Below are 27,754 nucleotides of genomic sequence, written 5' to 3'. Positions count from 1 at the left end.
CCAGTGTGATAGCTGTAAGGGCATGATCTGCTGTGGATGGTTCCAGATGAAAAGTCCTATAAATATGAGAATCGTGCTTCAGTGCTGCCTGAAAGCCCTAAACCCTTGTTTCTTTAAATAGTCCTGGAATTACCATCTCATCTCAGATTGGTCACATTTGCTGTTGGCCTTTGAGCCACATCGAGGCTGCTCTGTTCTATGCACTGATGGTTGCAGACCATTCCCAGGATGGCCGATGTTGGGTGTTTCGGTCCTTATATTGTTCCTGTGATGTTGCTTTAGGAAGACAGGCTTCTGTTCACTGGTACAGAATCTCCACTTTTCTGAATTAATACTTTTGTGCTCTCCTTATGCTGAGCAGTGTCTATTGTTCAAGATTTATCGATTTTCTTTGGGAACCTAGGCCTTAGTACATATATATTCCCCCATGTGAAACACTCACTCATCTCCCCTCTCTGTGCCTGGCTAACTCATCATCCAGGTCTCAGCTAAGTCATCACTTCATCCTGGGTTGAATAGTGTGGTTCCTTGACACCCCCATCTCAGCTGTGACTACCATCACCCAGACGCATCACTCCAAATGGCCACTGTACTGTTAGCTGCTTCCAAGTGCATGCTGGGAGGGAGTCACCGTCATCAATCCAGAAACTCTGGCTTTTACTTTTCTTTCTTCATTTTGGTATTTTTCTGAGATAGAATCTCACTACGCATCCCAGTAGAGCCTTAAACCCTAAATCCTTTGTTTGGTTTTGGTTCCTGAACAGCCCCATTAGTTATTGTAAGTATTGTCATTCCTTGTTTAAATATAGAGGTAAAAATCTCAAAATGAAATTATCAAAAGACAATTTGACTTTTCTTACATGCAGTGGGTGGTGCTCGCCTCACCTCATTTACTGAAACTAGAAATTTATTATTTTCTAACTAAAACTGTTCTCAGGACAGGAAACTACCCACTCTTCTGAGCTATCAGAAACTACCTTCTGTTGGCATGTATTTACTTCTGGGAGGTTAATCAGGTTATTTGATTGTAGCTAAGTATTCAAACAGACCCATTTCTCCTTAGTTTCCATCCACAGAAATTCTGGTTGAGTTTGGAGTCTAGAAGGAACAGATCATTAGCATATTGAACACTCGATCCTTTTAAAAGAAAGGCTTATGTTAATTATACCAAACAAAAGTAACAACCATCACCCAAATCTTTGGTCAAATTAAGCAAGCTTAATTTTTTATTTTTTGTCAGACAGTGATATCTCCCTAAAGTAAGGTTTAAGAAAATAACATTAAATATAGGAAAAGTGGGGTTTATTTAGTCCCCCAAAACTGCAAGGCCAGAGAGTTTCCAAGGATCTTTGGTTATGTAGGAACTTGGCTGAACATTTAAAAATTATTTGGCACAACATCTTATCTTATCAGGGTGTAAGTTAGGGTGCAGGGTATGGAACATGTCAAATTTTAGAAAATAGGTCAAGACCTGGTCTAATCCCAGTCTTACAGAAAATGGGAATGAGCTTATTTTGACTTTGTAGCAAGATGTCTTAATCGTAAGATAGAGTCAGGGTGGTCAATCATTCCCCCCTTGTCTTACGTGTCCCTTTAAAATTCTTCCTGGGGAATGGTCATTTATATCTGTTGGATGGGATGATAATGTAGGTAGAGGACAAGAATCTTAGCATTTTCTATTTGGTGAGAAACAAAATTTGAATCATTTCTAGGGTCTATCTAATTAAATCTGATTGGTTAGCATAGAAGAATAGATTTTTTTCATAAAGCTATCCTCTTTGTTCTGCATAAATCAGGCTGAGTGCTTTATCATATTGTAGAACTATTTTAGCTAACTCGCTGCTGATGGATTTTGGTCTATTTGGTTTTTTTAATGTGTACCTTTTTGGCAATAAGGGAGCCTGGTAATGCCAACAGGCATTATATATAACACGTTGTTCCCTTTGCCAAGGAGTCTCCTTTGGACTTAACATTCCAGCCTTTGTTGAGAATAAGGGCCAAAGTATTTTCTTCATTACTTCCTACTGAAATGAGGGCACTGACGTCAGGGCCCAGGAAGTCAGGAATATTAGCCAAAGGCTGACAGGAATTCTGGCAATGGGACATTCATCAGAAGCATCTGGTTCACATACCCAGTTGAAGAGAAAGCAAGCAGTTGTGTTGGCTAGACTGGTTTATACCAGCTTTCAACTGGTCAGCACCCATAGCAGTTTGGAGCAGTTTGCAGCCCACTACTGATTCCTGGAGGGTGCCTACCAGTCGAGAGGAAATCTGCAGAGACAGATGTAGAATAGGGGCAGATGTTAAAGTTAAGGGACTTAAAGCAGAAATCTTACATTTGGAATTTCTGACCCCCCCTCCCCTACCCCCTCTCCCAACCACTTCCGCCCTGCTCAGGACCAGGCAATAAACAGGGAAATGTAGGTTGTTGGTTGACATGACAGGAATACTTATCTGCAGTCTGTTTGACCTGTGGTAGGGAGATTCAAGTTGCAGTTCCCTAAAATGTGTATGAATCCTTAAGTTTACAAAAAGATAAAACTTTTAGATACATTAGCATTGTTTGTAATCTGAATTGAAATCCATATTAGAAAAGAGAGAGAGAGAGAGAAAAAGCAGCTAACAGGCTCCTCTGAAAGATGGGGGGTAGATTTGTGCCTTCGAGTCATAGCAAAAGCTACGGCTGTGGGTTATGATCATTCTTTTCTCTGTCCAGAGGGCTGCAACTATACCTTGGACAGAGATGTCTTTAGCATCATGAGAAGCTTATTTAGCTCTCTTCTTAGAGAACAATCAAGGACATTTGAACTCTTGAGCTTGTGAATGATATTTTTATCAGAATTCCATCGATCAATGTTTTTAAATCTCTGAAATTTTGAAATTTCAATATAATGATAGTTTAGAGTAACTTGTATTTGTATACCTTAAATTATTTTTGAACCTTTACAATTTAAGTTTTTATATTCTCAGACTTTTATAACTTGTATTTCAGAATATTTTCTTAGACTTTCAGAACTTAATATACATTTAAAACCTTTTTTAATTCAATCATTTACTTTGGGACAGTGAAAGGCACCCTGGTTCCTCGTTGAGCTAAGACTAGAAACTCTGGTGACCCTGAAAGGACAGTAGGCATTTCACTTGGCTCCCAGATACCAGGCCCTTGTCATTAGCCGCAGCTTTCCATAGATTTGTGGCCATCAATCACATGGGGCAATGCCCCAAGCCTTTCCACAGGTAGAGGATGTGACCACAGGTCAAGTAGGCCCAAGACAGTGATCTCCATTCTAATGAGGTACCTAAAGGCCTGGAGGCTTAGCCAATAAGCTGTCCTTTCCAGATATTCATGAGAAGTGGAGTACAATTTTACTCATTCACTTTCCACCATGACAATAAATGTCTTAAAACCACGGACTTCCTCTTTTCATCGGGATCCTCCGTGGAGAGCCATGCAGAAGGCCTTCACCTACAGAGCCACCGGCTAATCTCCCGTAGAAGGCCTGTCTGTGCTCCCAGCCACAGCAGCCCCCAAGCCCAAGCATCAAGCTGTCAAGCCAAGGACTCTCCATAGGGACCAGCCGAAGCTCCCCTCTTTTCCTCCTCAGTCCAGAGAGAGATCCAGTCCGCAGGCCCCGACTCCATTTTCAGCTCTTCTGCAGCATCCAGGGGCACTTGAATCCTCAAGAGCCGGAGAACCAGACGGCTCCAGCCTTGATGCTGGCTGGGGACCCCTGAGCCCAGCTCTGGCTGTCCTGCGCCTCGGACTGGGCTTCCTCATCCCTGCAGCGGGGTCCCGCTTCCCTACAGCCCGACACCCGCCCATCGAAGGTGTGGGGTAAGCGTGGTCAACTTCCTGTGTCCTGCCTCCCAGAACATCAGTGCCCAGTGGTAGAGCGGACTCGGGACCCCACTAACCCTACAATTTACCATGAGACACAGGTGGATGATTGCAAGAGAGCAGTCATTGCAAAGCAAGTTTCTTTAAATTGTAAAAGTTGCATCTAAACCCTGTTTATCTTTTATTATGAAGCCTGCTAGTAAGGCAAATATGTTTGTGAGTTTGCCATTGACATTAGGAGGCCTAATAACTCTATAAAAGCAAGACCTGATTCTCATATATAAAATGCATTAAGCAGCAGCCGTTGTCAAAATTAACCCCACCAGAGAACCTAGAAGGATAAGTTATAGCAGGAAGTACAATCCAAATGAACTCTCCATGAAAATGACAGAAACTTCCCAGCAACCTGGATGATTATCCCAGTAGGCTCCAGGGTTAGTTTCATCGGTGGCAGAGGTTCGTCTTTGACTATCACACAGGACAGCACTGCATCTTCAGCTGCTGCACAGGCCAGCATAGTCCTTCAGCTTCCAGACCCAGTCAGAGAGATTTTCCTGTGGTTGAGGAACTTGGGAGAATTGGCCAACTTTGACTTAGGCAGAGTTAGGGCAGTGAACCCAACAGTGTCTATGGTTTGTGCATGGCCTTGGACCCAGATGAAGCATCAGGCAGTTTTCCAAATGGTTAGCGTCCTAACAATCCTGATTTATGCTCCATCTGAGTTCTTTGGAGACATTAGGGTCGCCTCTAGGAGCTGGTATGTCTGTCTGTCATAGCAAGTTTTTTCCATTAGACATTTTAAATGCCATATTTAGCAGATCTCTGTAAAGTCTTGAGGGCCATCTATGTACTTTACTTGTTTTGGGTAATTTGCTTTAGTCCTAACCCTGAACACATACACAGGAGGCTAAACAAAGCTAATTCCTATAAATAAGTTACATTCATAACTAGTATGACTACACACATAGTTCTGAACATATTAAAGAATTTGATCATTTATAAGGTGACTATTAACTTGCAGTCTTATTTTTTTTTTACTTATTTGTTTATTGCTGTTTTATTTTGCTGTATTTTTTCTGTCATGAAATCAGGTGGCGCATCTGTCATTCCACAGACAGGAAACTTTGAAATAAGTGTGCTTGGCTATAGAGAATGGGGAGCCATATCCCAACTCCAGAGCCAGCTTTTCAATAAAACAGAAAAGCATAACGCAATGTTTCAATATGATCCATATCTAAAAGACACGGGAATTCCTGCTCATTTGAATTCAGTGACTAGGGGGAGGGACCAGAGCAACCTGAGGACAGAAAAAGAAGCTGTGGCCAGTGGCCAAAGTGGTCATAGTGCTAGTCAGTAGCCCTTCCCTTCCCCTCACGCACACTTGGGTCCTGGTTTTCTTCCCTGGTGCTGCCTTTGAGTGCTTGCCTGCAGCCTAGTGATTCCCTACCCACTGTAGTTTTCCATGCAGTACTTTATCCCAGCTAACACCTAGTGCAGACCAAGATAAAACAAGGTTTGGGGTCTGGATGGGTCCCTGTGGCAGCTGCAGTAGCAGGGCATGGTGGTAGGAGGTAGTGGTAGACAGTTTAAAGAGACAGACACAGCAAAACATGAAATTATAATCATTGAACACAACAGGTTCAATGGACAGACCGAGTCAGCAAAAACAATACTAACAAGCTTAGGTAGAATGTAGAATGTTCACTTAGTCAAAAGAAACCCATCGAAACCAAAACATGTGGCAGCCCCTTTCTTTCATACATTTAACTGACTTTGACAAATTTCTTTCTCCAACCCCAGTATCCAAGAACCAGGCAGACAGAGAGATATTTTCACTAGTAACCTGGTCAGGAGACAAACAAAAAACAGAACAAACACAGGGGACTAAGAACCAGGTGCCAAAATCCAGATGGGCAGTGTAATGTCTTGCTGGAGCTCTGGACAATGTTTGTGTACCTTGTCAAGTACCTCTCTATGCCCCAGATGGGATCTCACCAGAAACAGTACCAGATGTCGTAGAAGGAGATTTCTTCTATGACTTACCAATAGAGGCCTCCTCAGACACTTGTTTGCTGGTTTCTTTTGAGTGTGACAATTCACTCCAACTATTCATGAAAACAGAAGCATGCCTTGGAACATCTTCAAGATGCATATTCGCTGAGGCAGTATTCTGGTTCTGGAGTCCTGGAGTGAAGGTCTGTCTTCAGACTTTGGGTTGGGGTCTTGATCTTGCTGGGGTCTCTAATTGTTGATTCCATTGAACAAGAATAAAGACATTACCCACAGTCTTCAGTAAAATTAAGCAAGCTTTATTTTCTCTCAGACAAGGCTATGTCCCTAATGTAAGGTTTGAGAAAATAGCATTGACTGAAAGGCTAAGAGGTTACCAAGGGTTTTTAGTTATGTAGGAACGTGGCTGAACATGTCAAAATTATTTAGCACAACATCTTATCCAATCATGGTGTAGGTTATTGTCTTAGTTATAATTTCTATTGCTGTGAAGAGACACTGTGACCGTGGCAAGTCTTATAAAGTAAAATATTTAATTTGGGCTGGATTATAGTTTAGAGACTTAGTTCATTATTGTCATGTAGGGAAGCTTGGTGACACACAAGCAGACATAGTGTTAAGTTGTAGCTGAGAGTTCCACATCTGGATCAGCAGGCAGCAGGAAAAGCAAGTGAGTCACTGGGCCTGGCTTAAGCTTCTAAGACCTCAAAGTCTACCCCCTAGTAACACAATTTCTCCACAAAGGTCACAACTCCTAATAGTGCATCTCCTTATGGGCCTATGAGCACCATTTTTAATCAAACCACCACTGGGGTGGAAAATGTCAAATTCCAGAAATTGGGTCAAGACTTGCTCTAATTCAAGTTCTACAGAAAACAGAAGTTAACCTATCTTGACCTTGTAATGAGATGCCTTTTACAATGAAGATGGAGTCAGGCTGGTCCATTACTTATCCCACCATGTTTTCTGATTGCGGTTTACAGAATGAAGGTTTGTTACAGAGTATAATTTGTCATAGTTTATGGATGTATTGGTTTTCAACTCTGAATTGGGGAGCAGACCTTGGGTGCTGGCTCTGCACCCAATCTTATAACTTGAGGAGGGAGCCTGACTCCCAGGTGCTCTGGAAAACCCGGGATCACAGGTGAGACCACAACATCTGTCCCAACACCTGGAATAACTGGGAACCCTAGTATCTAGGGAGACAGGAACCCCCACCAGGCCAGTGGCCTAGGTTTCTTCCAGTTTGAATCTGCACCTGGAGCAGACCTGGGGTGTTGGTTTGCACCCACTCCTACAACTCCCAGAGGGACCCTGACTCTCAGGTGCTCTGAAACTCCCAGGATCACCAGTGCTATGACACACCCAGGATAACAGGATCACAGGATCACAAAGAAGCTCGACTCTCAGGGGATCGGACACACCCAGGATTGCTGGAGCTCTGACACACTCAAGATCACAGTTGAGGCCACATCTTTCCCAACACCCAGCACAACAGGAACAAGGGAAATACAAACCCCTGCCTAGCCAGAGGCATGGGTTCCTTCCAGCTTGCACCTGTGCCTAGAGCCGACCCAGGGCTCTGGCTCCCCACCCACTCCTATAACACCCAGAGAAAGCTTGACTCCTAGGAGTTCTGACACAACAGGAACTCAGGAGCTTGTTCACACCAAGATTTCAGAATACCAGAGATAACTTGACTCCCAGGAACTCTGACACACCCAAGATCTCAGGATCCCAGGATTCCAGAATCTCAGGATCACATAGACAGCTGGACTCTAAGGAGTTCTGATACAACCAGGATCACAGGAGGAACAGGCTCCAGTCAGAGACAGCAAGGGCAGGTGGCACTAGAGATAACCAGATGACAAGAGGTAAGTACAAGAACATAAACAACAGAAACCAAGACTACTTGGCATCATCAGAACCCAGTTCTTTCACTACAGCAAGTTCTGGATACCCAATCACACGAGGAAAGCAAGATCCAGATTTAAAAATCTCATGTCATGATGATGATAAAGGACTTTAAGAAGGATGTAAATCACTCCCTTAAAGAAATACAGACGAACACAGGTAAATGGTTAGAAACCCTTAAAGCGGAACCCAAAAATTCCTTAAAGAATTACAGGAAAACACAAACAGGTGAAGGAATTGAACAAAACCATCCAGGATCTAAAAATAGAAATAGAAATAATAAAAAAGCACAAAGGGATACAACTCTGGAGATCAAAAACCCAGGAAAGAGATCAGGAGTCATAGATGTAAGCACCACCAACAGAATTCAAGAGATTGAAGAGGGAATCTCAGGGGCAGAAGGTACCATACAAAACATTGAAACAACAGTCAAAGAATGCAAAATCCAAAAAACTCCTAACCCAAAAGATTCAGGAAATCCAGGACACGATGAGAAGATCAAACCTAAGGATACTAGGTATAGAAGAGAGCAAAGATTCCCAACTTAAAGGGCCAGTAATATCTTCAACAAAATTATAGAAGAAAACTTCCCTAACCTAAAGAAAGAGATGCCCATGAACATACAAGAAGCCTACAGCCAAATAGACTGGACCAGAAAAGAAATTCCTCTCTCACATAATAATCAAAACACCAAATACACAAAACAAAGAAAGAATATTAAAAACAGTAAGGGAAAAAGTCAAGTAACATATAAAGGCAGACCTATGAGAATTACACCAGATTTCTCACCAGAGACTCTAATAGCCAGAAGATCCTGGCAGATGGCATACAGACTCCAAGAGAACACAAATGCCAGCCCAAGCTACTATACCAACAAAACTCTCAATTAACATAGATGGAAAAACCAAGATATTCCATGACAAAACCAAATTTACACAATATCTTTCCGCAAATCTAGCCCTGCAAAGGGCAATAGATAGAAAATTCCAACACAGGGAGGGAAACTATACTCTAGAAAAAGCAAGAAAGAAATCTTCAATAAACCAAAAAGAAGATAGTCACATAAATATAATTCCACCTCTAACAACAAAAATAATAGGAAGCAACAATCAGTTTTCCTTAACATCTCTTAACATTAATGGACTCAATTCCCTAATAAAAAGACATAGGTTAACAGACTGGATAGGTAAACAGTACCCAGCATTTTGCTGCATACAGGAAATGCACCTCATTGACAAAGACAAACACTACGTCAGAGTAAAAGGTTGGAAAAAAAGTTTCCAAGCAAATAGTCCCAAGAAACAAGCTGGAGTAGCCATTCTAATATGGAATAAAATCGACTTTCAACCAAAAATTATCAGAAAAGATAAGAAAGGACACTTCATACTCATCAAAGGAAAAAAATCTACCAAGATGAACTCTCAATTCTGAACATCTATGCTCCAAATGCAAGCGCACCTACACTCATAAAAGAAACTTTACTAAAGCTCAAAGCACACATTGCATCTCACACAATAATAGTGGTAGACTACAACACCTCACTCTCATCAATGGGCAGATCATGGAAACAGAAACTAAACAGAGACACAGTGAAACTTACAGAAGTTGTGAAACAAATGAATTTCACAGATATCTATAGAACATTTCATCCTAAAACAAAAGAATGTGCTTTCTTCTCAGCACCTCATGGTACCATCTCCAAAATTGACCATTTAAGTGTTCACAAAACAGTCCTCAACAAATACAAGAAGATTAAAATAATCCCATGCATCCTGTCAGATCACCATGGACAAAGGCTGGTCTTCAATAATAACAAAACCAACAGAAAGCCCACATGGAAACTAAACAATGCTCTACTCAATATATTTTGGTTAAGGAAGAAATAAAGAAAAAATTAAAGACTTTTTAGATTTTAATGAAAATGAAGGCACAACATACCCAAAGTTATGCGACACAATGAAAGCAGTGGTAGGAGGAAAACTCATAGTTTGGAGTGCCTCCCAAAAGAAACTAGAGAGAGCATGCACTAGCAGCTTGACAGCACATCTAGGAAAGAAAAGAAGCAAATACATCCAAGAGCAGTAGATAGCAGAAAAAAAAAAACCAACTGGGAACTGAAATAAACCAAGTAGAAACAAAAATAACTACACAAATTAACCAAACCAGGAGCTGGTTCTTTGAGAAAATCAACAAGACAGATAAACTCTTAGCCAAACTAACCAGAGGGCACAGAGAGAGTATCCAAGTTAACAAAATTAGAAATGAAAAGGGAGACATAACAACAGGAAATTTAAAAAAAAAATCATCAGATCCTACTACAAAAGCCTATATTCAACAAAACTGGAAAATTTGGATGGAATGGACAATTTTCTAGACAGATACCAGGTACCAAAGTTAAATCAGGATCAGATAAACCATCTAAACATTCCCATAACCTCTAAAGAAATAGAAGCAGTCATTAAAATTTTCCCAACCAAAAAAGATCAGGACCAGATGGGTTTAGTGCAGAATTCTATCAAACCTTCAAAGAAAACTTAATACCAATATTCTTCAAACTATTGCACAAAATAGAAACAGAAGGAATACTACTCATTTTGTTCTATGAAGCCATGACTACACTTATACCTAAACCACACAAAGACCCAACAAAGAAAGAAAATGTCAGACCAATTTCCTTTGAGAATATCGATGCAAAAACACTCAATAAAATTCTCACAAACCGAATCCAAGAACACATCAAAAAGATCATCCATCATGATCATGTAGGCTAGGGTTGCAGGGATGATTCAATATACAGAAATCCATCAATGTAATCCACTATATAAAAAAATTCAAAAGAAAAAAATACATTAACATCTCATTAGATGGTGAGAAAGCATTTGACAAAATTCAACAACCCATAACGATAAATGTCTTGGAAAGATGAAGAATTCAAGGCCCATACCTAAACATAATAAAAGCAATATACAGCAAACCAGTAGCCAACATCAAACTAACTGGAGAGAGACTTGAAGCAATGCCACTAAAACCAGGGACCAGACAAGTTTGCCCACTCTCCCCCTACCTATTGAATATAGTACTCAAAGTCTTAGCCAGAACAATTGGACATCAATAGGAGGTCAAAGAGATACAAGGAAAGGAAGAAGTCAAAATATCACTATTTGCAGATGATATGATAGTATAATTAAGTGACCACAAAAATTCCACAAGAGAACTCCTAAACCTGATAAACAACTTCAGCGAAGTGGCTGGTTATAAAATTAACTCAAACAAATCAGCAGCCTTCCTCTACTCAAAGGATAAACAGGCGGAGAAAGAAATTAAGGAAATGACCCTTCACAATAGTTACAAATAATATAACTATAGTTATAATAATATAACTGTGTGACTCTAAGATCTGTATGACGAGAACTTCAAGACTCAAGAAGTTGAGGAAAATATCAGAAGATGGAAAGATTTCCCATGCTCATGGATTGTCAGGATTAATATAGTAAAAATGGCCATTTTACCAAAAGCAATCTACAGATTCAATGAAATCCCCATCAAAATTCCAACTCAATTCTTCATAGAGTTAGAAAGAGCAATTTGCAAATTCATTTCAAATAGCAAAATATGCATGAATGAAAACTATTGTCAACAATAAAAGAACTTCTGGGGGAATCACCATACCTGACCTTAAGCTATATTACAGAGCAACAGTGGTAAAAATTGTATGGTATTGGTATAGAGACAGGCAGGTAGATCAATGGAATAGAATAGAAGACCCAGAAATGAACCCACACACCTGTGGTTACTTGATCTTTGACAAAGGAGCTAAAACCATCCAGTGGAAAAAAAGATAGCATTTTCAACAAGTGGTGCTGGTTCAACTGGCAGTCAGCATGTAGGAGAATACAAATTGATCCATTCTTATCTCCTGTACAAAGCTCAAGTCCAGGTGGATCAAGGACCTCCACATAAAACCAGATACATTCAAACTAATAGAAGAAAAGTGGGGAAGAGTCTCGAACACATGGACACAGGGGAAAATTTCCCCAACAAAACACCAATGGCTTATGCTCTAAGATCAAGAATCAACAAATGGGACCTCATAAAACTGCTAAACTTCTGTAAGGCAAAAGGCACTGCCATTAGGACAAAATGACAGCCAACAGATTGGACAAAGATCTTTACCAATCCTACACCTGTTAGAGGGATAATATCCAAACATACAAAGAACTCAAGAAGTTAGACTACAGAGAACCAAATAACTCTATTTAAAATGGAGTATAGAGCTAAACAAAGAATACTCAACTGAGGAATATCAAAAGGCTGCAAAGTACCTAAAGAAGTGTTCAACATCTTTAGTCATCAGGGAAATGCAGATCAAAAAACTCTGAGATTCCACCTCACACCAGTCAGAATGTCTAGGATCAAAAACTCAGGTGACAGCAGATGCTGGCGAGGATGTGGAGAAAGAACAACACTCCTCCATTGTTGGTGGGATTGCAAGCTGGTACAACCACTCTGGAAATCAGTCTGGAGTTTCCTCAGAAAATTGGACATTGTATTACTTGAGGACCTAGCTATAGCACTCCTGGGTAGATACCCAAAAGATGCTCCAACATATAACAAGAACATATGCTCCACTATGTTCATAGCAGCCTCATTTATAATAGCCAGAAGATAGAAAGAATCCAGATATCCTTCAACAGAGGAATGGATAGGAAAATGTGGTACATTTGCACAATGGGGTACTACTTAGGTATAAAAGAAAAACAATGACTTCATGAAATTCATAGGCAAATGGATGGAACTAGAAAATATCATCTTGAATGAGGTAACCCAATCACAAAAAACATATGATATGTACTCACTGATATGTGAATATTAGCCCAAAATGCTCAGATTATCCAAGATACAATCCACAGACCACATGAAGCTCAAGAAGAAGGACGACCAAAGTGTAGATGTTTTAGTCCTTTTTAGATGGGGGAACAAAAATACTCATAGGAGGGGATATAGAGACAAAGTTTGGAGCAGAGACTGAAGGAAAGGCCATCCAAAGACTGCCCCACCTGAGGAACCAGCATATATATACAGCCACCAAACCCAGACAATATTGTTGATGTCAAGAAGTGCATGCTGACAGAAGCCTGATATAGCTGTCTCCTGAGAGGCTCTGCCACAGCATGACAAATGCAGAGGCAGAGGCTCATAGCCAACCATTGAACTGAGAATGTGGTCCCATTGGAGGAGTTAGAGAAAGGATTGAAGGAGCTGAAGGGGTTTGCAACCCTATAAGAACAACAATACCAACCAACCAGACCCCCAGAACTCCTAGGGACTAAATCACCAATGAAAGAGACCACATGGAACGACCCATGGTTCCAGCTACATATGTAGCAGAGAATGGCCTTGTATGGCATCAATGGAAGGAAAGGCCCTTGGTCATATGAAGGCTCAAAGCCCCAGTGTATGGGAATGCCAGGGCGTGGAGGCAGGAGGGGGTGGGTGGGTGGATGGGTGAGCACCCTCATAGAAGCATGGGGAGGGAGATGGGATAGGGGTTTCTGGAGGGGAAACTGGGAAAGAGGGTAACATTTGAAATGTAAATAAATAAAATATCCAATAAAAGAAAAAATCGAAAAAATAGAAAACTCTGAAGTGACTTGTTGCATTTTATTTTCTGCTCCCTTCCAGAATGCTGTTTCGTTTTGTTCTTTGGAAACTTCCAGAGATGCATTCAGTCATATGTACTTAAAACTGAAAATTCAGCAGTAAGGGGGCATCGCACTTGTGTTGGTGCATCTTGTGCATGGCTGGGGAGCTATCCTGACATTTATGTCTTGTGACTTCACAGCTTAGTGTGCAGCTCCCATGACCTGGTGGGAGCAGATTCATTTGGGACTGTGCTCTACTGCATTTCTCACTCTTAGAAGTTCAGCCAAGAAGTTCAGAAGCTAATTCTTCTGTCCCCATAATGATTCCTAAATCTGTTTGCCCATCAGTCAATGCAGAAAACACAAGAGATTGGCAACTAAATAGTAATGTGGATTATGTCTTCTGCAAGCAAACCAAACATTAACACTCTAGGTTCAAACCAATTACTCAATAAATGCCGCTCATTAGTTGTCAGTCTTGGGAAATGAGGTTCTTCCCTGGATTTTTTTTCCATAAGATTTTGAGCATGAAGCAAGTTGCCTCATGTTTCCACAGAATGAAAAATGTTTTATTATGGGGGGGTCACCTTTTTAGATGGGGCTGATCTGTGACCCATCCCTACCTTTTCACCACAGTGTTTGGGGGCAGCATATGTCCTGGAAACAATTATTGAAGGAAGGAAGGAAGGAAGGAAGGAAGGAAGGAAGGAAGGAAGGAAGGAAGGAAGGATGTGTGTGAGCAGATGAATGAGTGGAAGAGAAAATGACACATGTCAAATATTTGGCACAAAACTCCTTCTCTTCTTTTGTGACTACACTCAAAGGAAACTCCTTCCCAGAGGCCTTATGAAATCCCCCAGACTTAGTGACAGCTACCTTTGTGTTTCTTTCATCCTTGGTTTTGATGGTCTCAGAAAATGGGACTGTAAAGTATGGCTCTTGAGGTGCTGAGCATTTGAATAGGGGCAGCAGCTTTGGATCTGCTGACCTTCTGCCCACAGCTCTCTTCAGCTTTGTACTTCTCTGGGATTTTCTTTCTATGGACTGCCCTTCTGTCTCAGGAGCCCTTGAAGGGTCCATCTACAATACTTTACCCAAAAGAGAACATAGGCCCATGGGGACATAAGATGGGTGTGAAGCCTGTCCAGAGAGACCTAGCATAGCAAAATTCTGTTTGTTGGAGGGCAGGGGGCTATGAGCTTTGTTTGCCTATCGAGTCTGCATTTGGGAACCTGGTACTCTCTCTGCACATCATGCCACAACTCCTGTTTTTCCCCTCCTTAGAAACCTTACACCTCCACCTCTCTTTGCAGTAATTATATTATGTACTCTTTAAATTTCACACTCTGTGTGGTTCCTGACCTCCTACCTGTTGATAACTATCATGTCTTTCCTCCTACTTGTCTACCCGTTGTCTATTTATATACACAGATTAGCAAACTATTATGGGATGGATACAGAAAAGTCTCTCCTAAAGAATATATGCATATATATTCAATGATACATAGAATCAGTGATCTTATTCATATCTTTGTCTGTCTCTCTCACTCAGAGTTTCCCAAAGTAAAGGTGCTTGTGTTTATTGATAAACTACACACCTCGTAATGATCATCTATACATTTCATTCACACATTCATGGCAATCATAAATATTCATCCCGTGCCATGATCTGTGTTAGAGTTTGGAGTAAGTACAGCAGATGCCCTCCCAGAACTCACAGTTTATTTCAAGAGAAAGATGATCTCACAAAAAGAATGGATGTGTTCTAGGAAATAAATGCAAAGTAAGAGTTAACAGCCGAGGATGCTCAGTTCTGCAAAGAGCCAGGCAGGATTTCCCAAAGACACTGCTCCAGGGAGTTCTAAATGTGAGAACTCATCAGGTGAGCCGGAGACAAAGGGAGTAGAGAGGCAAGGCCGTCTAGACAGGAAGCAGGTCTCTGTAGAGCGTGGAGGAGGGAAACAGTGAGGCACATGCTTGCTGCACATGAACTGTAGAATCCACTCAAGGGCCTTAGAGAACGGGGCTGGGAAGTAGTGAAGAGCCAAACATGGAGGCTCCCCGAAATCTCAGGCGGTAGAAGAGGTGACATGGTAGAATCTTGACAGTCATGCTTGAGACAAAACCCGAATCTCTTGGATATAGCAGGACGGGAGGATATCTTTCCTATGACTCTGGACAAGACCGAATCTTCTCACTGAAGACTTGTAGTTGGAGCTGAGAGCCCAGTATTTTTCCTCGTTGTGGGATAACTTGACTTGAGCTGTGTCCTTCTAAAATTAATATGCAGAAGCTGCACCCCTGGCTCCAGCCTCCCCTGAGAATACCTTTGGAGTTTCAATTTTTAACATTTCCATGTTAAGAGGCGCCATCAAGGTGTGTCCCCCAGGCCAAGATACCTAGAGGCTTTGTGAAAACAGATGTTTGGTATGCAAACATACACAGAGGTAAGACCACTGAGGACTCAGCCGTGAAATCACTGTGAAAAAGTTGATTGTCAAAGAGAGAAGTCTAAGGAGAAAAACAAAACAAAACAAAAATAACAGCAATTTTACTGGAATTTAGGTGTCACATTACTGGTCTGGTCACCTTGACCTGAGATATTTAGCCATGCAGATACTGTCTGTCATGGATGCTTGCTCTCCACCTAACATTCTCCTTTCGCTTTCACCCTTCTTAACCATCTCCATTTAACTTCTCCCTCCAGGGTACTCTTTTCCTCCCCTCTTTATTCCCAACCTTGACCCTGCTCTATAATAGTAGTCTCCATGTTCACTAGGATCTTTGGTGCTCGGAAGATTCCCAAGCCTAAGTTCTACAGCCGAAGGCTCTCCTCTTGCCCTGAGCTAAGTGATATCTATAGAGGGCTGTTCTAAGGCAGAGCCATCAGCCTGGGCTTTGAGCACAGCTTTCCCCTGTGTACTTAGATTGGAGCATCTTCTCCCCTGACGCCTGTAGCTTATTTCCTAGAGGGCCTAAGATGGCACTGATCTCCTCAAATCACCTCAAGAGTTCATTTATTTATTTATTTATTTGAGCACACCCCTGCCATTATCAAATCCTTTGGCTCTGCATGGGAATGTAATATTCCTTCTATTCTGTTGAGTTTACATTTTTTCCTTGTAAGTTACTACCCTGGCCTCCTTATGTTCTCATTGGCCCCTTTCTTGATTAGAGTTAAGTCACAGATCCACTTAACTCAGTGTGCAATGCTCATTTCAAGTCCAGTTTGTGCTAGGAAGCTAGCTGGCATCTTTTTCTTTGTTATATATTAGTCTAGAAATGGTGAGGTGGTCATCTACCTACCTTGAGAACAAAGAGGCTAAGAAATCTTGGAAGACAGAAAATAAGGAAGCCAACCCACAAAAGATCAGAGTGACAGTGACAGGGATGGAATATGTTCTGAGTCCCAAGCAGTGTTCTGGTTTCTGTTTCTAGGACTAATTTGTACTTGAGTGACTATGGCAGAGAGGTCACATATGAAAAATATCTTCTTTTATCATAGCACTAAGACCCCATGGTTTTTAGGGAGGCAAATGGATGTTCAGATGAAAACTGTTCCCAGCATTCCTAGCAGCTCTGTGTGATTCTGAAAGTATTTTTCTGGACCATGGGATGTAGGCTGAGTTGAGGCATGTAATCTCAGAGTTGATTTCTTCATGTACAGGAATACTTCGTTCACTCACAGATAAGGTTATATTTGTTACCCAAGGGACATCTTAGGGAAGAATTTGGCTCATAGCTTCAGAACCGTGTGTGAGGCTCTGTGAAAGGAAAAACATCAAGGGGCAAGAAGATGTAGCAGTCATGGTCAGATTATCACATGGTTGACAGAGAATGGCTAGGGCAAGATATGGTACCCCAAGAGACCAGGGATCATCTTTTTCCAACTGGCTCAGATCTCCTGCTTTTGCCACCTCCCAATAATGTCACCTGTTATGGATCCATCAATATCTTAACCTATTTGTTAAGTCGGAGCCCTCATGGAATTGTTCCTGGAGATGCTCACAGACACAGCCAGAGGTGAGTTCCACAAATCTCCTGGGCAACCAGTGGTCCATTCTACACTGATCCAATCAAGTTGACAAGATTATCAATCATAGCTCACCTTTACCTCCTTCATTTGCCAGGTGTTAGTGAGTATTCTAAGTCCATAACACCAGGGAATGTCAGAGCAAAGACATTCAAACAAACAAAGAAACAAACAAAGACAACAACAAAAACCATTCACCTCACTAGTCCTGTCCTGATTATAACTTGACTATGTCATGAGAGAATAGTTAACTTAGATATGCCATGAGTTAAGTAGAACTGTATGTCACCATTATATTCGGACACTGTTCTACCAATGGGACCTTTGTCTACTCTGAGCTCTATTGGTGGCTTTTGGGAGTCAGAGGCTGGCTACCACCTCTTTGTCACTCTTCTATAATTCTTCAACTCAATTCAAAGACAGCTTACCTTTTCTCTCCTGGTCATTCACTCCAATGGCCATGGCTGTGGTGCCCTGGGTAAAGGCTTATGTGAATGGTGAAAATTAGGATAACCCAAAGAGATAACAGAAACAAAAGTTAGAACACATTTGAGCTCCTGGTTCCTGCTCTTTGTAATTTTCTCATATTGCCTACTGAACTGCTTTCTTGGGACTTGGCTTATTGAGTTCAATGTCCTCCTCCAGTTTGAGTTACCAGTTCTTCCTAATTCCCACTACGATCATAAATCCTCTGTGCTTTCATTTTCATAAAATATTTGCTGTATTTCATTTTTACTACTGGACACCAGTGAGTATAAAAGTCCCAGTGGTTTTTTGTTAGTTTGCTTTTCAGTGCTGGAGATCAGATGCTGAGTGTGCCCTGAACACTGAATGGACAAGCTGCATGCTCAGGTCTCTAAACAATTCTTATTTCAGAGAGGATTTCTGGAGTTACACTGGTGGGTCTTTGAACTTGTGAACCTCCTATCCTACCTTCTCCAATAGCATGGAGTATAGACATCTACCATAGTCCTAGCTCTAGCAATGTTTTTAATCAGATGGGAAATAGGGTCCATTTTTCCTTTTAGGGTGTTCACCATGGTGACAAGGACACAAAGTTGAAAGCCCAGAAGCCAATGTAGACAGGAATACTGATATAAGATCCTGGTCTGCATCCTTAGCCTTTTCAAAGGAAACAGAACCTCCCACATCCTAGAGTTCCTACTCTTACTCCCATGATCCCTAATACTCAGACCCACATCCTCAGGGTTCCTAATACTCACACTCTCACTCCCCAGGGCTTCTAATATTCAGAGCCCCAACTCTCCAGGACTCCCAATTATTCAAACCACATCTGCTGTTCTGTCCCAGAAAACTGTATTAGCAAGACCTTGATGTTGGATGAGAGGTTTGGAGGTAAGAATGGGATTGAATTTCAGAGGAAGACTCTTCATAAGACTCAGTTCAGGGGGTTGGGGATTTAGCTCAGTTGTAGAGCACTTGCCTAGCAAGTGCAAGGCCCTGAGTTCTGTCCTCTGCTCCTAGGGAAAAAAGACTCAATTCAGGCAAGGTTCTTGATGCAGGAAGCTCAAGAAAGTTACTCATTCACCATACATGACTTTTACATCTATTTTTGTTTCGTAGTGTTATGTGTATGGGTGTTTTGGCTACCCGTATGTTTGTGCACCATGTGGATACCCAGTGTCCAGGGAGGCCAGAGTAGGGCATCAGATCACATGGAATGGAAGATAAGAGAGTACTGAGCTGCTCTGGGGGTGCGGGGAATTGAACCCAGGTTATCTAGAAAAGTAACCATGATCTTAACTGTTGAGCCATCTTTCCACCTCCATTTCTCCTTTTTTTGCCATCTTTAATAAACTGGGTATTTTTTATTTACATTTCAAATATTATTTCCTTTCCCTGTTTCCAGGCCTACATCCCCCTAGCCCCTCCCCCTCCCCTCCTATGTGGGTTCCCCTCCCCATCCTACCCCCATTACCACCCTCCCCCAAACAATCCCGTTCACTGGGGGTTCAGTCTTGGCAGAACCAAGGGTTTCCCCTTCCACTGGTGCCCTTATTAGGATATTCATTGCTACCTATGAGGTTGGAGCCCAGGGTCAGTCCATGTATAGTCTTTGGGTAGTAGCTTAGTCCCTGGAAGCTCTGGTTGGTTGGCATTGTTCTTCATATGGTGTCTTAAGCCCCTCCAGCTCTTTCAGTCCTTTCTCTGATTCCTTCACCGGGGGTCCCATTCTCAGTTCAATGGTTTGCTGCTGGCATTCACCTATGTATTTGCCATATTCTGGCTGTGTCTCTCAGGATAGATATACTTCCGGTTCCTGTCAGCCTGCACCTTTTTGCTTCATCCATCTTATCTAGTTTGGTGGCTGCTTATGTATGGGCCACATCCATCCTTCAGTCTCTGTTCTAAACTTTGACTCCCTATCTTCTCCTAAAGGTATTCTTGTTTGCCTTTTAAAGAAGGAGTGAAGCATCCGCATTTTGGTCATCCTTCTTGAGTTTCATGTGTTCTGTGCATCTTGGGTAATTCGAGCATTTGGGCTAATATCCACTTATCAATGAGTGCATACCATGTGTGTTTTTCTGTGATTGGGTTACTTCACTCAGGATGATATTTTCCAGTTCCTTCCATTTGCCTATGAATTTCATAAAGTCATTGTTTTTGATAGCTGAGTAGTATCCCATTATGTAGATGTACCACATTTTCTGTATCCATTCCTCTGTTGAAGGGCATCTGGGTTCTTTCCAGCTTCTGGCTGTTATAAATAAGGCAGCTATGAACACAGTGAAGCATGTGTCTTTGTTGTATGTTGGAGAATCTTTTGGGTATATGCCCAAGAGAGGTATAGCTGGGTCCTCAGGTAGTGCAATGTCCAATTTTCTGAGGAACCTACAGGCTGATTTCCAGAATGGTTGTACCAGTCTGCAATCCCACCAACAATGAAGGAGTGTTCCTCTTTCTCCACATCCTTGTCAGCATCTGCTGTCCCCGAAGTTTTCAATCTTAGCCGTTCTGACTGGTGTGAGGTGGAATCTCAGGGTTGTTTTGATTTGCATTTCCCTTATGATAAAGATGTTGAACATTTCTTTAGGTACTTCTCAGATATTCAACCTTCCTCAGCTGTGAATTCTTTGTTTAACTCTGAACCCCATTTTATTAATAGGGTTATTTGTCTTCCTGCAGTCAAACTTCCTTCATGAGTTCTTTGAAAATTTTGGATATAAGCCCTCTATCAGTTGTAGGATTGGTAAAGATCTTTTCCCAATCTGTTGGTTGCCGTTTTGTCCTAACGACAGTGTCCTTTGCCTTACAGAAGCTTTGTAGCTTTATGAGATCCCATTTGTCGATTCTTGATCTTAGAGCATAAGCCACTGGTGTTTTGTTCACTAAATTATCCCCAGTGCCTATGTGTTAGAGGCTCTTCCCCACTTTTTCTTCAATTAGTTTGAATGTATCTGGTTTGATGTGGAGGTCCTTGATCCACTTGGACTTTGAAAGGAGGTCAAACACTTGAAAGAGGATGAGATTAGCCTCAGTTTCATCACATGCCAGGGGCTTTAATAATAACAGCATCTATGAAGAATTGTAGTACTGCTATCTCAAAAAATGGTTTTTAAACTTATTTTTTCAAATAATTATAATTATTGTCAGCCAATACACTGGGCTCATGGTGTCCTCACTACAGCTCTGGGAGGCAGGAAGCAGGGCCATTCCAATTCCAGGTCATGAATTGTGGGTTCTGGCGGCAGCCTTGACTCATGAGAGGAGATAAAGAGAGGGATCATGGGTAATTGCACCTTATAGGTGTGAGCAAAGGCTCAGTGAAGAAACTACTGAAATAATCACTCCATGGTTGGGAAGAAGTTTTTATTAAAGATGAGGTGTGTGTGTGTGTGTGTGTGTGTGTGTGTGTGTGTTTGTGTATGTGTGTGTGAGTGAGAGAGAGAGAGAGAGAGAGAGAGAGAGCAGCCAGAGTCATCTAAAGTGTCCAGAGTGGTAGAGGTTGTCAGGGCTATCTAACTGAGGATTCCCTCTGAACCTGAGCATAGACTTTCCTCTAGGTCATAATCATCTATCTTTTGCATAGAAACCAAAATTCTGGATTTAGTATCAAGATACCCTTTCCACAAGGAGTCCCCAGCTCTGCTTCCATTGGGAAGGCACCTGTATCCCGGAATGTCTGAGATTCTTGGGGATGTCTGAGAAGCTCTCCTCTGCCCCTAAGTTCACCTCATGGTTTTCTTTGTAGCTAGGTCCAGGGTACAGCTCTCATTAATGCTAGGAGGACACTTGGCTGTGTCTGGAGTCTCCCTAGCAGCTGAAGCAACATCTCAGAAGAGGCAGAGAATCTGAAACAGTTGTCACATCTCTGCCGAAACTGTCACATGTGGCTTTTGGGACCAAGATTCGTATCCAAGTAACTCCTGCTGTGTGGGAACAGTGGCCTTCCCGTGTATTCAAGCCCTTCCCAAGGTGCCCAGCAGATCAGACCTGCATTTGTATGGCAATGTAAGCCTGTTCCTTCCCAGGCCATGTCTACAAAAGACAGCATATAGCAGGTCACTTTGTGACATAAACATGAGAGGTGAACTATTTAGGTGAGAAAGAATTGTGGGAGGGAGAAAAGAGAAGTGGTTGTGCAGAGGCAGAGACTTGTAGGGAAGGCAGCATGCTCAATGGATGCAAGTTGCAGCATTTCAAACTACAAGCTACATTGTTTATTCCTTCTTTCGTATCCCGCCTTGCTCCTCCCAATCCCTGGGGAAACCTTCCACATCTGTTGAACAGGGATTGGAGTGGATTTATTTTGGGATGTGTTGAAGTGTTTACTTTTATCTCCTCCTGGGTGAGGGCCTGTTTGACAAGCTGTCTATGGGAGGCCCCACACACCTGGCTGTGATTGTAATCGTTTGCCACAACGTGGAAAATGGGGATATAAGGGGAGTCTCATTCTGTGGGTACCTGAAACACATAAAGGAAACAGCCTTGGGTGGGTGCTCTGCCAAGGAGAAGATTTCCATCTGTTTTATTCACTGCAATATTCTCACTGCATGGGACAGAAGCTAGTGCACAGTAGGAACCTAGTCAGGGATGACCTATGAGCATCTCAATCTAACTCCAATGTGTCCTTTCCCATCTCAATGTGTACATCTTCTGTTTTCAGTTCCTGAGATTGTATATGAGGGCTTTAGTACCAGATGTATGTGAGGGCAGGGGGTTGTAAAGAAACTGCTGACATGACCTCTTCTTTGTGTGGTTAAGGGGAAGAGGTTTTATTGTAGATGGAGAGAAAGAACAGAGACATCTGGAATAATCCAGAGTAGAGAAAGAAGTAGACTGAACATGACCATCAGACTGGACATGGCCTGGGCTGTCTGTGAGAGAGGGGAGAATAGCATGGGTTAGAGAACAGAGAGATCATAGTAAGAATAGCAGCAGCCCAGAATGGTGAGAATAGCTGGGTTATAAGGAGAGTGAGTAGCTAATGAGAAGGAAGGGCCAGGAGACTGGTGTGGAGCCTTTGAACTGTTCGTCAAGTACTGGTGAGTAAAGATTGAAGGAGCCTGGAGGATAGCATGGCACAACAAACATGTCAATGAAGAACAATTTGTCCCTTTTGCCTGATGTAAGGAATAGGATTCCTTTGGAAGACTGGAACAGGCTTCACAAATTCCTGAAGAATTCTGGCTTTTATCTTACCACCTGAAATCTTTCTATCTTGAGCTTAGTATCTGGATCTATTGACTGCCTTTTGGATTTGGGGAATTGGAATCTCCTTTGGACTCAATGATCCAGCCTTTTGTTGATAAAGGATGACATTAATCTTTGACTGCTTCAACACCAGGAAGAGGTAGTTGTTGGGGCTCAAGGAAGGCTGAAATGCAGGTCGAAGGCCAGGAAAGGGAGGGTATTCAGGCAATGACAGAAGCATCTGGTTTGATCACCCAGTCTGAAGAGGTTGGGGGCAATCACATTGTTGGATTTGGGGACAAAGCTGAGAAAACACACTGAAGGCAGAAATTTGACCTGAAAGCCTTGTTTTCTGTTTTCCAGATCCAAACTGTCCTCAAGTGGAGACGATATGGTTTTAAAGGATGGGAACACAAAGTGAGGGGACCAGGATGGACTGTTGCATTAACTGATCGTATTTTTATACAAAGGGGTTATCTTGTAAGCAAGACACATTTAGGGTTGGAGGTTTATGAGTGGGTTGCTGTCCTTGCTCCTTCACTGGGAGTTCTGTCTGGGCTCAGGAAGTGGCCATTTCTGGATCCATATCTCAACTTCTAGGAGTCTCAGGTAGAGTCAGATCCATAGACTCCCTGGGGCCTCCGCTCATCCCAGGTCTCTGGTAAGTCCTAGAGATTGTCTTTGTTACCCAATGTTGATTTCTCTTCTGTCTCCCCTGCTCTCCTTATGACTGATCCTTCCCCACATCCACCCTGCTCCCCTCCCCATCCCCTCTCCCACCCAGTTCCCTCCTTCCATCCACCTCTGATATCTACTTTGTTTCTCCTTCTGAGAAAGATTCCAACATTCTCCCTTGGGCCTTTCTTGTTATTTGGCTTCTTTAGGTCTGTTGATTATAGCATGGTTATCCTGTACTTTATGGCTAATATCCACTTATAAATGAGTACATATCATGCATGTCCTTTTGGACTGGGTTACCTCACTCAGGATGATCATTTTTTAATTCCATCCATTTGCCTTTGAAATTCATGTCCTTGTTTTTAATGGCAGAATAGTATTCCATTGAGTAAATGAAGCACTTTCTTTTTCCTTTTCTTTTTCTTTTTCTCTTTCTTTCTTTCTTTCTTTTTTTTTTTTACCATTTATTCACTTGAGGGATATCTTGGTTGTTTCTAGTTTCTGGCTACTATGAATAAAGCTGCTATGAACATAGTTGAGCAAGTGAACCTTCTGGTACGGTGAAGCATCTTTTTGGTATATGCCCAGGAACTGTATAGTTTGAGTCTTCAGGTAGAACTCTTCCCAATTTTCTGAGAAACAAGTAAATTGGTTTCCAGAGTGATTGTACAAGTCTGCACCCCCACCAGGAATGGAGGAGTATTCTTCTTACTCCATAACCTCACCAGCACGTGCTGTTCCTTGAGTTTTTGATCTTAGCTATTCTGATAGGTGTAAGAGAGAATCTCAGAATCATTTTGATTTGCATTTCCCTGATGACTAAGGAAGCTGAACATTTCTTTAAATGCTTCTCTTTCATTTCAAATTCATCTGTTTAGAATTCTGTTTAGCTATTTACCCCATTTTTCTTGGGTTATTTGGTTTGTTGGAGTTAAACTTCTTGAGTTCTTTCTATATTCTGGATATTAGCCCTCTGTCAGATGTAAGGTTGGTGAAGATCTTTTCTCAATCTGTAGGCTGCTGTTTTGTACTATTGATAGTGTCCTTTGCCTTATAGAAGCTTTTCAGTTTCATGAGGTCTTATTTATCAATTGTTGATCTTACATCCTGAGCCATTGGTTTTGTGTTCAGGAAGTTGTCTCCTGTACCAACGAGTTCAGGGCTATTACCCACTTTCTGTTCTATCAAATTTACTGTATCTGGTTTTATGTTGAGGTCTTTGAACAACTTGGACTTGAGTTTTATGCAGGGTGATAAATATGGGTCTATTTGATGTCTTTTACATGCAGACATCCCGTTAGAGCAGCACCATCTGGTGAAGATGCTTTCTTTTTTTCCATTGTGTGGTTCTGGCTTTGTCAAAAAATAAGTGTCCATAGGTATGTGAGTTTATTTCTGGATCTTTGATTTGACTCATTGCTCAATCTGTCTGTTTCTTTACAAATACCATGTAGTTTTATTATTATTGCTCTGTAGTACAGCTTGAAATCAGGGCTGGTGATACATGCAGAAGTTCTTTTATTATATAGGATTATTTTAGCTATCTTTGTTTTTTTTCCATATGAAGTTGAGGATTGTTCTTTCCAGGTCTGTAAAGAATCATGTTGGAATTTTGGTGGGAATTGCATTGAATTTGTAGATTACTTTTAGTAAGAAAAATGTTTTCTTTTTACTATGTTAATCCTATCAATTCATGAGCATAGGCAATCTTTCCATCTTCTGATATCTTCCTCAATTTCCTTCTTCAGAGACTTAAAGTTCTTGTCATATAGGTCTTTGCTCGGTTAGAGTTCCAAGAAGATATTTTATATTATTTGTGGCTATTGTGAAGGGTACTATCTCCCTAACTTCTTTTTCATCCAGTTTATCACTTGCATAAAAGAGGTCTACTGATTTCTTTCAGTTACTTTTATATCCAGCCACTTTGCTGAAGGTGTTTATCAGCTGTAAGAGTTTTCTGGCAGATTTTTGGGGCTCATTTATGTATACCATCATATCATTCATGAATACTAATACTTTGACTTCTTCCTTTCCAATTGGTATCCTCTTGATATATTTTAGTTGTCTTATTGCTCTAGCTAGAACTTCAAGTCCTAGATTGAAGAGATAGAGACTTGACAGCTTTATCTTGTCCCCAATTTTAGTGGGATTATTTTAAGTTTTTCTCCATTTAATTTGATGTTGGCTATTGGCTTGCTGTATATTTCCTATATTGTATTTAAGTATGTACCTTGTATGCCTGGTCTCTTCAAGACTTTCATCATGAGGGGTGTTGGATTTTGTCAAAGGCTTTTTTGACATCTAATGAGAGGATCATGTGGGGTTTTTTTTCAATTTGTTTATATGATGGATTAAATTGATGAATTTTCATGTATCAAACCACCCCTGCATCAGTGTGATAAAGCCTACTTGATCCAGGTGAATGATATCTTTGATGTGTTCTTGGATTTGGTTTGTAAGAATTTTATCGAATATGTTTGCATCAATGTTCATAAGAGAAACTGTTCTGAAATTTCTTTCTTTGTTGTGTCTTTGTATGATTTACTATGACCTCATAGAATGAGTTGGGCAATGTGCCTTTTGTTTCTATTTTGTGAACTAGTTTGAAGAGTGTTGGCACTGCCTCTTCTTTGCAAGTCTGATAGAATGTTAAAACCATCTCACCTGGAGCTTTTTTTTTTTTTTTTTTTTTTTTTTGATTGATTGGGAGACTTTTAATGTCTGCTTCTCTTTCCTTAGGAGTCATAGGACTATTTCAATAGTCTACCTGATCTTGATTTAATTTTGATAAGTAGTATCTATCTAGAAGATCATCCATTTACTTTAGCTTTTCTAATCTTGTGGAGTAGAGGCTTTTGAAGAAAAACTTAATTATTCTTTGAATTTCCTCAGTGTCTGTTGTTAAATCTCCCTTTTCATTTCTTATTTTGTTAATTTGAATACTGACTCTGTGCCTTTTGGTTAGTTTGGCTAAGGGTTTATCTATCTTGCTGATTTTTCTCAAAGAATCAGCTCTTGATTTCGTTGATTCTTATATTGTTCTCTTTGTTTCCAATCAATTGATTTTATCCCTGAGTTTATTTCCAACCAGTTACTCTTGGGTATGTTTGTTTGTTTTTTCTAGAACTTTCAGTCATACTTTTAAATAATTAGTATGAGAACTCTCCAATTTCTTTATGAAGATATTTAGTGCTATAAAGTTTCCTCTTAGTACTGTTTCCATGGAGGCTCGTAAGTTTGAGCATGCTGTGCCCTTATTTTCATAGAATCATGGAAAGTCCTTGACTTATTTCTGTTCTGACCCAATGGTCATTGAGTAGCCAGGTGTTTAGTTCCCATGAGTTTGTAGGCTTTTTGTTGTTTTTGTTGTTGTTGAAATCCAGTTGTAACCCATGGTGATCTGATAAGATGCAAAGATTTTTTCAAACTTCTTGTATCTCTTGAGGCTTGTTTTTTTGATGGAGTATGTGGTCAATTTTAAAGAAGGTTCCATAAGGTACTGAGAAGAAAATATTTTTTTTTGTTTTGAGTGAAATGTTCTGTAGATATTATTAAGTCCATTTGATTCAACAACACTGTTAGTTTCGTTAATTCTCTGTTTAGTTTCTGTCTCAATGACTTGTTCATTGGTGAGAGTGGGGTGTTGAAGTATCTCACTATTAATGTATAGCATTCAATGTGTGATTTCAGCTTTAGTAATATGTTTTTATGAATGTGGATGCCCTTGTATTTGGGGAATAGGTATTCAGAACTGAGATGCCATCTTGGTAGATTGTTTCTTTGATGAGTATGAAGTGTCCTTCCCCATCTCTTCTGATTACTTAGGTTGAAAGCCTATTTTATTAGGTAGTAGAATGGCTACTTCAGCTTGTTTCTTGGCTCCGTTTGCTTTGAAAACTTTTTTCCAGCACTTTACTCTGAGCTAATATTTATCCTTGTTTCTGAGATGTGTTTCTTGTATGCTGCAGAATGATGGATCTGGTT

General features: G+C 41.0%; 1 pseudogene; it reads right to left on the bottom strand.

The window, feature by feature from the left end:
• The window catches only part of LOC116893132, a 135,341-nt pseudogene that overhangs the window by 8,306 nt on the left and 99,281 nt on the right, over nucleotides 1-27,754 (bottom strand).

The sequence above is a fragment of the Rattus rattus genome, chromosome 2 (assembly GCF_011064425.1).
Source record: "Rattus rattus isolate New Zealand chromosome 2, Rrattus_CSIRO_v1, whole genome shotgun sequence".
In the NCBI taxonomy this organism is placed as follows: domain Eukaryota; kingdom Metazoa; phylum Chordata; class Mammalia; order Rodentia; family Muridae; genus Rattus; species Rattus rattus.
This window is presented reverse-complemented; position numbering and strand designations above follow the sequence as displayed.